The 12091-nt window shown below is 45.0% G+C and overlaps 1 protein-coding gene across 1 annotated transcript in view; it reads left to right on the top strand.

Moving 5' to 3' along the window:
* Nucleotides 1–1094: 1094 nt before the first annotated feature.
* Nucleotides 1095–12091, top strand: part of GNB1 (G protein subunit beta 1) — a 54172-nt gene continuing 43175 nt past the window's right edge. The window contains exon 1 of the mRNA XM_069948987.1: nt 1095–1557. The gene's annotated coding sequence lies outside the window, so the exon portion shown is untranslated. The remainder of the gene's footprint in view (nt 1558–12091) is intronic.

Here is a 12091-nt window from a genome sequence, read left to right as displayed (position 1 = left end):
TGGGGCACTAATGGGGGAAGTAGTTATTATGTGGGGCACTAATGGGGGAAGTAGTTATTATGTGGGGCACTAATGGGGGAAGTAGTTATTATGTGGGGCACTAATGGGGGAAGTAGTTATTATGTGGGGCACTAATGGGGGAAGTAGTTATTATGTGGGGCACAATTGGGGGAAATAGTTATTATGTGGGGCACTAATGGGGGAAGTAGTTATTATGTGGGGCACTAATGGGGGAAGTAGTTATTATGTGGGGCACTATTGGGGGAAATAGTTATTATGTGGGGCACTAATGGGCAGAGTAGTTACTGCATCAGGGAGCTTACTACTGGGACATTAATAAGGGATTACCGACAGCATGGGGGAAATAATGGAGTAATCACTGTGTGGGGGGCAACTACTTTTATGGGGCAATATTAGGGGGTACTATTAAGGGAATTAATACTGCATGGGCTACAGACGGGGCATTTTTACCATTTTGGGCACTTGTATATAGGTGGGTAGGAGGTGTTATAAAAGTGCAATGCCTAGGGTGAACTAAAGATATGACATGGTAGAGGGGGCAAGTTCTGTGGACGGCTCAAGGCCCGTGCTTCCTGCCATAGAGGAGCCAGCATACTAGGCTGCCACCCAGCTACCCCATAGGACACTGGTACCTGCTGGTACATACTGGTAAATGTCACATGGACACTTCCCTGACAGTGTCAGGAATGCTGCTCGACACTCTGGCAGTGTCCATTCTGGCCATTGAAGTAAACAGGGCCCATGGCTCCCCTAGATAGGTTGCCAAGGTAGAGCTGATTAGTGATGACTTTGTCACCATAGCAACATCTTTCACGTTACCACAGCTATGGGCACAGACGTTGCTATGGGCAACAGTCTCTCTTTCAGTGTTATCCCTGTCCTCCATTGCTTTCTAGCACTCTATCTGCCCTCCAGCACAGCTATTCACTAGCTGCTATCAGAGTTCCTACTGTCCCCCTCTTCCCCCCTGCAGCAGCGTGCTCCGGAAGGAGCGCTGCGTCATGACGTCACACCCCTCCCTCAGCTTCCACTGGCCCCGCCCCCTCCCTATTAGCACCGCCTGCTCGTGCGTGGGGTTTCCCGGCGCTGTCCGCAGGGTTACCGCGCCCATCTCTGCTCGATGGCTGAAGGGATCTGAGGGGGACGGCGGTTTTGTGCGCGTTGTTTTTTTTTTTCTCCTCAGTCTTCGGCGGCAGTGCGGGCTGTGACACAGCACATCCACCGAGGAGGGGGAAACCTACCGGCAAACCGACGAGAACCGAGAGAGAGGAAGCCGCCGAGCCCGCCCGTCACCGCCCAGCACGTCTCCTGCTCCCCTCATCCTCCCCGTCCCCCCCCTCCCTCCTCCGGCCGCCCTTCACCTCCCAAACGCCCTCCTATAGTCTCGGAACACGCTGTGGGCCTCCGGGGGGAAAAAGGAAGGAAAGGAAGGAGGACTCCGGCCATAGCGGATTGCAGCCCTTGGGGCACGAAGAGAGAGGCCGAGGAAGGGGCGACGAGATAGCCGTGGATGGTCACACATTGGCCGGAGAGGAGGTAAGATCTTCCGCCTTGGCCCTTTAAGACCTCCGATCCATCGCACGATACGGTTGGGGGAGGTCGGCCGCTCTGTTCTGTCTATGGGCTGAGCCCAGCGGCATCAGTGACCCCCGCCACCCCCCTACTTTATCATATTCCACATTTCAGACCCCCCCTCCCCCCACAGTGGTGGCGCCCAACGGTCCTCTCGTTCTATTTCTCTTTCTAATCATAATATTTAGAATGTAAAGTATCCAGTGGCTACAATGTATCAATGTATCACAGGTGGCAACATTGTATCCGCTCGCCCTGCTCCGGGGCTGGTAAACAATGGCCGTCACCATAGGGCTCCTCCAGCCCAGATTGGGGGGTGAGGTGGGGTACAATCTGGGGGGGGGGGTGCCTAATGGAGGATTGTGGGGGCATAATTTAGTAATCCTTCTAGGTGGGGGTGTATTAGAGGGCACAAGCCTGCCAGGAGGGGGGAAGGAGGAGGCGGTAGAGCAGGAGGAGGAGGTGGTTTCACTGGAGACATTTTGTTAGAATCTGCTGTGTTCCTTATTTACACGGCTGTGGGATTCGCCCGTAGCCTAGGGGAAAAAAATAAACCTAGGGGAAGTGGCTTTTTTTTTTTTTAATATTTTATTATGCTAGTCAATCTGGGCGAATGATGAGGCGGGTATCCTAATCTGTGATCGATGCCAGGAGCATGCACGGCTGCTGCAGAATTCATCCGAGACGGTGGGTGCAAACATAATGGTGTGGGATTTTTTATTTTTTTTTCCTTTACCCTTGAAGGCAACGGGAAAAGGGAGGGACCTGCAAGGCAGGAATGTCAGTGTCTAGATGTATATAGATCATGGTGGATGCAGGAACAACTACACATCCCCCTGTTGGTTGCAGCCCCCCACCCCCCTATTAGGATTTAGTAGGGGGTCAGTGTAGGCCTTGTACCGGTTTACCACTGCAGCTTGGTACAGAATGACAGATGCAGAAGAGCCGCCTATTAACCCCTTCCTATGTGCATCTCAGATGCATCCCAGCCCCCCTCCCCAGTCACATACTGCCTCTCATTCTTCATTCTGCTTATCTTCCCTTTTGGTCTCTGTGTATTTCTTTTGACAGGAAATGGTAAAATGGGGAAGCTTGCTGGTAACGGTTAAATCCTGCCCCCTAGTACAATGAGCATTCATGGTGCGGCCCAGCTGATAACCATTGCAACAAACAGCCGTATAATCCTTATCAAGATGGTATACTTGATATCGACTGTCCTGGCACCCGATGCAATGGGGGAAATGGGCATATTTTATTTATTTTTTTACTATTTTTTTTTTTTTTCTGTGTGGAGATTAAGAGAGAAACCTAAGAAGCAGACACCTTCTAGTATTCCTTATTAACCCCTCCCCTCATAAGTGGTGAATGAATGGGAAGTGTCAGATCCTAGGCCCAGTTACTGCAACAAGATGGCGTCTCAGCCTTTCGTTTTACATGTTAAACTCCTTTTCCTTGTGACAAGGCAGCTTTGCTTCCCATCTTGGCCTTGCATCTCCCTTAGTTACAGTTTTCCCAGCGTCAGCTTTTAGCAGCCTGGAATCTTTCTCTTTCGTGCCTGCTTGATGTAATTTTTTTTTCTTAACCCCTGATTTCTATTTCTGGTCTTAGTTTCCTCCACAATGCTGGTGGGAGGAAAGACATATCCATGATTGAGTAATATAAAAAAGTGTGCCAGTGCTTCCAAGGCTTGTACGTTTTCACCTGACCTTTGTATGGTTATTCTTTTGTATGTGAGAGCTTCAGGCTGATGAATATGGAAATGTAGAAGAATAATAGTTGCTGGCACTAATTGGTTAATAGCAGCTGATTTCTGTCCGTGTAGAGGAGATCGGCATGCCTGGTGGTTGCAATCCATGACATGATGTATACATTGTCTATGTGGCCTAGTGACTTACATTATTATTTTTTTTTTAGTAGTTTTAATGGAGTTTGCAGTTCAATGGTCTAGGAACAGTGGCACATTTAAAGGTTTTGTCCAGTGTATCCATCTTGCCATAAAGACATTTAAATTCTGCAATAATCATATCTATCTTGCGTATTGGGCCTGACACTTCCCCCATAGGTGTTGCTGGCACCTGACATTTTGGAATAATTTGTGTCTTTAAAAGTCCCCTTTGCAGGACCCCTAAAAATGTCTCAATGACTTCTAGAGTAGTCTGGTTGTCTTCCAAAGGTTACATCATCGTCCATCCCTGTAGGGCTTTGTTTACATTAAGTTTATGGCCCCAGTTGAACGTATATGCTGGGATGTAGACTTTAAGCAGACGTGGTGGCATCTGTCACCCATAGGGCCTCATTATAAGAAAAAAAAAAAACCTTTATACAGTTAACATTACCCCTCCCCCCCAACACACACATTCTCCTTAAGTATATAGTTTAACCACCCAGGTGGATCCTGATACTTTATGGCTCTGTGCTGCTAATATAACCCTATAGATAGGTTTAGCATGATTTGGATATATCCTAAAGCTGGCTATATGCATACCATGGATCTGTATACAGTTTGGCTCAGCCAACCTTTCGTGTTTTCAATGAAGGGAAGGGTTAAAGGGGTTATCCAGTGCTACAAAAACATGGCCACTTTTCCCCTTTTCTTGTCTCCAGGTTAGATGTGGTTTGCAATTAAGCTCCATTTACTTCAATGGAACGGAGTTTCAAACACCACCAATCTGGAGACGAGGGGGGGGGGGGGGGAAGTGGCCCTGTTTTTGTAGCTCTGGGTAACCCCTTTAAGCCACTGCAATTGAAATCAAACATGCCTGATCTCCCCCTCCCCCAATCCCATACACTTCAGACAATTGTCTGCGATCATAGATTCACTTTTTTTCCCCCTCATGTTTATAGGGACCCTAAATCTATTGAAGGCTTCATATTACAAGTTTCTGAACTCCTGGTAGACTCTTACATCACAGCAGGGGAGACGTTTCGAGTATAGACCTGCAGTTTACTCCTAGGCGTTGTAAACCTGTAAACCACAACTGACACCCAAACCCACAAGTGGCAGCGCTACACAGCCCTGCGCCTGTGGAGGTCTACAAGGTCACAGCCTAGTTACTATGGTCACAAACAAAAGCCAAAATAAGTCACAATTTTGGCTTTTTAGCATCGTAAATTGGTATATTATAGACTTGAGCAGGTTTTTTTTTTAAATGCCTAGTTTTGATGCAAAATAGGATGGAAAAATCTAGGCATGTGCTGTGATATCACTCATTTATCGCAAGAGGCCTTGATGCTTGTATCAGGACCTAAAGACCATTGTCTGTGACGGTCATACAGTAAGCGGTGGTTAGCCCATTCACCTAAACCAGGGATGGGGAACTTTTGGCCTGCCATCTGTTGCAAAACTACAATTCCCGTCATGCCTGGCAGCCGAAGCTTTCGCTTCGGCTGCCCAGGCGTGATGGAAATTGTAGTTTTGCAACAGCCCGAGGGCCGAAGGTTCCCCATCCCTAACTTTAAACTAAGATATCATTTAAGACACGGGTGGGGAACCTTCAGCCCTCCATCTGTTGCAAAACTACATTTCCCATACTGCCTGGACAGCCAAAGCGCTGCCCGTCCAGCCATGATGCAAATTGTAGTTTTGCAACAGTTGGCTGACCGAAGGGTTCCCATCGCTCATTTAGGGCATCCCCAGCTTTGGGTTTTGTGTAATATATAATAAGGCTTCTGGTTAGTGCATCATTTTAGGCAAACGAGAGCCTCTATGGGAAGCATTATTTCAGAGGCTTTTGCCCAAGGGTGTGTTAGAAATCTTTTTTCTAAAGGTAATGGTGGACTAGGAGACTCATGCACATCATGTATTGATCAGCAGTATTCCTGTATAGCAGAAGGTTGCAGCCATTCACTTCATTCTTTACTGACAGTATATGTACTGCAACCTACTAGAAGGATCCTTTTCCTACCATAGGCATATGAAAACCATGCTGAATTAAAGGGGTTATCCAGTGCTACAAAAACATGGCCACTTTCTTTCAGAGACAACACGACTCTTGTCTCCAATTCAGGTGCGGTTTGCAATTAAGTTCCGTTCACTTCAATGGAACTGAGCAGCAAAACCTGCACCCAAGCTGGAGACGAGTGGCGCTGTCTCTGGAAGAAAGTGGCCATGTTTTTGTAGCGCTGGATAACCCCTTTTAAGTAGTCCACAAAATACCTATCAGTCCATATTAGCCTTAAAGGGGGTTATCCAGTGTTAGAAAAACATGGCCACTTTTCCCCCCTCTCTTGTCTCCAGTTCAGGTGCGGTTTGCGATTAAGCTCTATTTACTTCAATGGAACTGAGTTTCAAAACCTGGCCCAAGCTGGAGACAACAGTAGGGGGAAAGTGGCCATGTTTTTGTAGCGCTGGATAACCCCTTTAAGGCCCTATTACTCTAATAGAAGACAACAATCAGCCAACATGAACAATGTCTGCTGATCGTTGTGGTCGTTTGTCTTTTAACATGTTTAAGGACAAACGACCAGGATAGCAACGATCTGCTGCTTTTGCTCTGTGGAACAGGAGCGGCGGCAGCGGACCGCCGCTATATCCTATCCGCTGCCCGGACGATCTAGCGATCACCCGAGCAGCTCCCCGCAGTCACCCCCCGTCTCTCACTCACTGGCGACATGTGTAATAGCGACGGCAGTGAGCGGGGAACGAGGAGCAAACGAGCACTGACCAATGTGGCCCCATGTAATAGGGTCTTTGGCCCGCCCCATGTCATTTCATATGCAAAGAAGTCTCAAAACAAAAGTAATACATCCATAAAGTGCCTCTGAGGCTTACTGCCATACAGTATGGGCCCATAGAAGTCTATGGATGGTTACGGTTGCGCTACCCATGAAATGTTAGAGACTGTTATAGAGAATGTGTCATTAGTACATCCCACTTTAAGTTTTGCACATGGATAGAATGGCGCTGTTGCGGGGAAGCCAGTGCCATGGCCCACCTCTAGTGCTTCACCCCCAGCTGGTGCCCAGGAATAGAACAGCGCCGTATGCAGGAACCGGGCCACAGTTTGAAAAAAGCGCCATACTATTCATGTGCAAAACTTAAAGCGATTGTACTGATGGTATATTCGCTTTAACATCCTTCCAGTTGTGTCTGTTTGAATCTGTATCCTATAGTGCATATAAGGTATACTGTTACCTGCCACTGACTTCACTTACACTATTGGGTTAGACCATTTGCATTTTTAGAGGACAATATGTAGTATTTAGTATGGGATGAGGTTTCTGTAATCCCAACTTCCTGCGCTGTGGGGGCAGGAAGTCTATTGTCAGATTAGGAAGCAGCCAGTCGTTGGAAGTAAACTACGTAGGGTTAGGGTGCGTTTACACAAAGATCTATCTGACAGATTTTGGAAGCCAAAGCCAGGAATGTATTTGAAAAGAGGATAGATCCCAGTCTTTCCTTTATGACCTGATCCCTGTTTAGAGTCTGTTCCAGGTTTTGGCTTTAAATATCTGTCAGATAAATCTGTCTGTGTAAACGCACCATTAACTATGTCCAGATAGATTTCAGCTGGTTCAGTAGGTGAACATATTGCATAGGTTTTTGATGTGGTGGTCCCATCCAGTTTCATATTCTCCCAGACATTTTTCTGCACATTTGTTGCGTTTTAATGCAGATGGAGCAAATATCTATTTATTCTAAAGAAAGCAGAGGACCTGCAACCTAACATTGACTGCGGTAGACTTGTCATGTCGGTGACTACCAGGAGAGCTGGGTTGAGGCCCCCTACTGTCTGCCAATGTCACACTCTATATTTGATGTAGAAGGTGCATACATCTGAAAGAACAGTTTTCTGCATGCTGGTTTGGATGCCCCTCTACATTAGTATGCATCCTTGGGTAAGACTTTTTTTTTTTTTTTTTTCCCCAGCAGGATAGGGAAATAAGATGCTAGCATAGTTTCCCAGGACTGGATCCAGCTTTTCCCAGCACCCTGGAGGAGCGGCAGTGAGTTAAAAGGCAGCCAACTGATGAGTGTATTGCAGAGATCAGATAACAAAGTGTTTTGGTCTATTAGGGTATGTGCACACTATGGAATCCTGGCAGATAATTTGTGCCCGTGCCATAGACTCCATTTTGTGCACAGGTGGATTCCGCCATTCACCCAAAGAATGAACCTGTTTATTCTTTGGGCGAACGGTGGAATCTGCCAGTGCATAGAATGGAGTCTGTGGCATGGGTGGAGCTGCAGAGGCGAGCAGCAGAATCCCAGCGGGTTATCCGCCCGGATTCCATATTGTTCACATAGCCTTACTGTAAATTCGCTCCTCTCTAGGTTTACGCTGCCTGAACCATGCCGAGTATAATACAGGCGCTGGCTCCCTACTGCAACCAACTGTGATTTACGCTGAAATCTTTTTCCCTTTCCTGTGAACTTGTGGTTTACGTTCTAGGTGCAAGTCTTAAAAACATCCAGGCAGATGTGTGACCTGAATGGATGACGCATGGTCCTAAAACTTCTGAAAAGGAAGACAAACAAGCTGGTGGTGCTAATATTAGCCTACCAGATGCTGTCATTTTTTTAAATCTGGTTTGCCGTGTATGTGTACATATGTGTGTGTATTTAATATACACCTTTTGGGCCCTAGAGGTAGGTTTCTTTTTAACAACCCATTGAAAACAAACAATCGGATGACTTGTCCTGGTGCGGGATGTCATCCTAGATCTAATTGATCATGTAAGTGACAGATCTCACCATAGACACTGGGATCATTCAGCCTTTATCAGACACAGATGATGGGAGCCTATGGCAGAAAGCAGCCGTCTAGGTTCTGTTAGCTGGATCATTTTTTGTTTTCTCTGCGAATTCATCTCCTGTAAATGGTGAAGAGTACAAACTCTTTGCTTGACTGTTCTGGGCGCCATAGGCTGGGTTCATACTGGCCTAATACGGATGCATTTCTGTGTCCCTGTTAAGGCCACAAGTTCCTGCCTGACGGACACGTTGGGTGATCTTCTGTTGTGCTCCTTGGAGTTGAGATCTTAGTATATTGCTTGCCGCCAGAGTTTGCCCTTGTTGTAAAGGTGAGGACATATCCTAGCATAGTTACACTGCTAGGTAGGATTCCCCTATCTTCTAACTGTTTACTTTTGATCCAGGGATGCGGTGCACTATCTGCACCAGCCGTGGCCCTGTCTGCCATGTTCACCCCGCCATCTTTTATTTTATTTTTTGCCCTTCCCTTTGTTTGAGTGATGAATAGAAAGACATGTCTAATGGAAAGATTCCTGCTATAAATAGGGTCCGCTTCACCTTAGGCTTGTCCTACTGCAGCGCTTCAATGGGTGCCTATCATTCCCCATAACAGTTTGTGTAGCTACAGGGTCTATTCCTGTGTAAACCATTAGTGACAGAGGACCGTGTGCTGTTATGTAATAGCGCCCAGCTCCTGAATGAATCCTATATGCCCATTCAAGAACTTTTCTCCTTATTCCCTCTGAAACCAGATTTTTTTTTTTTTTACAGCATTCCTCCTCCTATGCTTACATTGACACAGATTCCAGATAACTCCGTGGCGGATTACATACCGTGCGCGGCCTGGAACAAGCAGACGACGTGTGCGAGCCGTCAATCCCTCCATACCTTCGGCGTTTATTCCTAATGTAATTGCTAAGCTCTTCTCTGCACCATAAGAAAAGGTCACGCTGGAATATGGGGCCCGGCGGATGATTTAGTCCCTGATGATGGGATTATATTCTTACTAGGCCCGGATTTTGGCTTGTTGCATCACTATCTTTAATAATTGGCATTCTCTTTGGTTACATCCAATTAAAACCCATATGGCAAGCTTTATTATCGAGGCGTCAATGCAGGAGGCCTGCAGATTGAATGGATGTGGATGACTTTTATGATATATATATCTCTATCTATCCTTGGTGCTCTAAGAAGTTCATAGTTTAGAAAATATTGCTTTCTAACTGTAAATGTAACACACTGTAAGGCTGGGTTCACACTACGTTTTTGCTATCCGTTTTTTTTGCTATCTGTTTTTTGAAAAAAAGGATGAGAAAAAAAACATGCATTTGTGTGCATCTGTTTTTCCATTGATTTCTATTATAAAAAAAAGATCAAAACTGCTTTGATTTTTTTAACGTACACAAAAACTTAGTCGACCTCATTTTTGTGTCCGTTAAAAGAACGGATCCTTTTTGATCCGTGTTTTTTTTTTATTTATTATTTTATTATTATTATAAAGGAAGTCAATGGAGAAACGGATGCGCAAAAACGCATCCGTTTTTCATACTTTTTTATTTTTTTTTTGCAAGAGAACGAATGAAAAAAACTTAGTGTGAACCCAGGCTAATACAGTTATCAACCCCTATTATCCATGCAGCATCTAATTCATTAAGTGGTTGCAAAACTAGAACTCCCAGCATGACCGGACAGCCGTTGGCCATAAGTGAAGCCATAACAGCCATAAGTGAAGAACCACTTTTTTTTTAAAGGGATTCCCACTGTAACAAGTGCCCGCTGTGTAAATGCTATGTTACGTCTATACAGAGGACATTGAAGGTGGCTCGGATGTAGCTTCAGGCTCTTCTGACTGTAGATCCCTGGTAATAAGGACACTGCGTGTATACGTTGTTCCGTATCCTAGTGTGGCTTGTCTTCAGCCCCGATCTGCATTGTGCTGTAATCTAGCCGAGTGTTTCCTGCAGTTGCTATGAGGACCGAGTGCATTACCAGCTTAGTCTACGAAAGCTGCAAAATGGAGATCTGCTGCTGACACGGCTGTTCTTTACTGACAGGAAGCTGTCTCCATATAAAGCCTTACAGTATGGATATAGGACAGATGCACACTCATGCCAACCCTATAGATGGGCACATGTATGCTGCTGCCGCATAGGTTTCCGTATACATTGTCAGTGCATGTTCATTGTGTCTGGTTTATTTTTCCTATTCTTTAACATTAGTATATTGGAAAGATGGGGGGTCTTTTTTTAGTCTATAAGCTGGGAGAATGGGTGTTTTTTTTTTTTTTTTTTTTTTTTTTTTTTACTTTACACTATTCTGGTTTCTCTGTAACGTCTGACAAGTCTCTGCTCTCGTGTTTATAACTGGGGTACTTCACTTGAGTGGATAAATACTGTAAGGGTACGTTCACACTTATATTTTCTGCTGCAGATCTGCAGCAAATTTCATTTAAATAACTGAACACCGCATCAAATCTGCACCATCAAATCTGCTGAGGATCCTGTAGGTGTGAACGCACCCTAAGGGTCCTATTAGACGAAGCGGTTTTTAACGATAAACAATGGCAAACGGGATTGTTGTTAATCGTTAACCTGAAATCGTTCACCGTATTACACAGAACGATAGTCGTTGGTTACGATCGTTATTACAATCGTTTATCTCATCCCAGCAAAAGAAGGAACAATGTGGAACTACACTGAACGATTGGTGACCAAATGCGGAATTACAACAAACGATTAACGATTTTTAGTCAGATCTAAATCAGACACACAAATGATTTTTCAATCGTTGCCTGCAATTACACGGAACGATTATCGGTTATGCTGTGTTTACACGGAACTATTATCGTTCGAATTTTCGTAATAACAATCGCATTTGATTGGTCGTTCCGTGTAAACACAGCAAACGATCAAGCGACGCGCGAGAAATCGTTCATTGTGATCTTTCAACATGTTCAAGATTCACCCTATGTGTGAGATGAGATTTTCTTATGAATTTTCTAACAATTTATTCGTCTAAACGCTGATTTGTTATAAAAACCAAATTGTTGCTTCAAAATCGTTAAACGATTGGGCGAGTTATCGCTCCATGTAAATGCAGCATTAGTTACAATTATTACTATCGTTTACTCCATCTGGTCCCAGCAAAAGAAGGTAAGATGTGGAATTACACTGAACGATTAGTGAACGAATGCGGAAATACAACAAATGATTAACTAGTCTGATCTAGATCAATGACACGCGATTTTTCGATCGTTGCCTGCAATTACACAGAAAGATTAACATTTAAATTCGAACGATATACTGATTTCCTGCATGATGATCATCCCCTGTAATAGGGCCCTAAGACCTTGTTTGCTGTTGCCCACCTAAACCTGTGTGCTCATTTGTGTTAGAAAAATTGTGGCGAGTAGTAGTATGTATAAGTTCACACAGGAATCCATTGCACAACTTGTTCTTATTGACGGGAAGAATAGTGCAGCTTGCGCTGGCGAAATGACGGACACCATTATCGGTCAGCAGGGACGGTCGGATGTCTTCATTGTCTGTCATGCCACACTTTGGAATCTGTAATTTGTCTTTCTGCTCTTGTGACGGAATAGATGACGCAGATGTGAACTTGGCCTGAATGTTTTGTTATAGTCAGAGAAATTGTCTAACAATGATCCTCAGAGGGTCTCCTACTCGGGTACACCCAGAGCTGCTGAAAGGGAGTAGTCTATTGGCTTAGACCACAACCTCTCCCAGTGAAATCTGGTGTGGTATGAGAGGACTTATTGGAGCCTTAGGCTAAATTCACAAGTTT

The sequence above is a fragment of the Dendropsophus ebraccatus genome, chromosome 12 (assembly GCF_027789765.1).
Source record: "Dendropsophus ebraccatus isolate aDenEbr1 chromosome 12, aDenEbr1.pat, whole genome shotgun sequence".
In the NCBI taxonomy this organism is placed as follows: Eukaryota; Metazoa; Chordata; class Amphibia; order Anura; family Hylidae; genus Dendropsophus; species Dendropsophus ebraccatus.
Note: the sequence above shows the minus strand (reverse complement) of the source record. Positions and strands in the feature narration are given on the sequence as shown.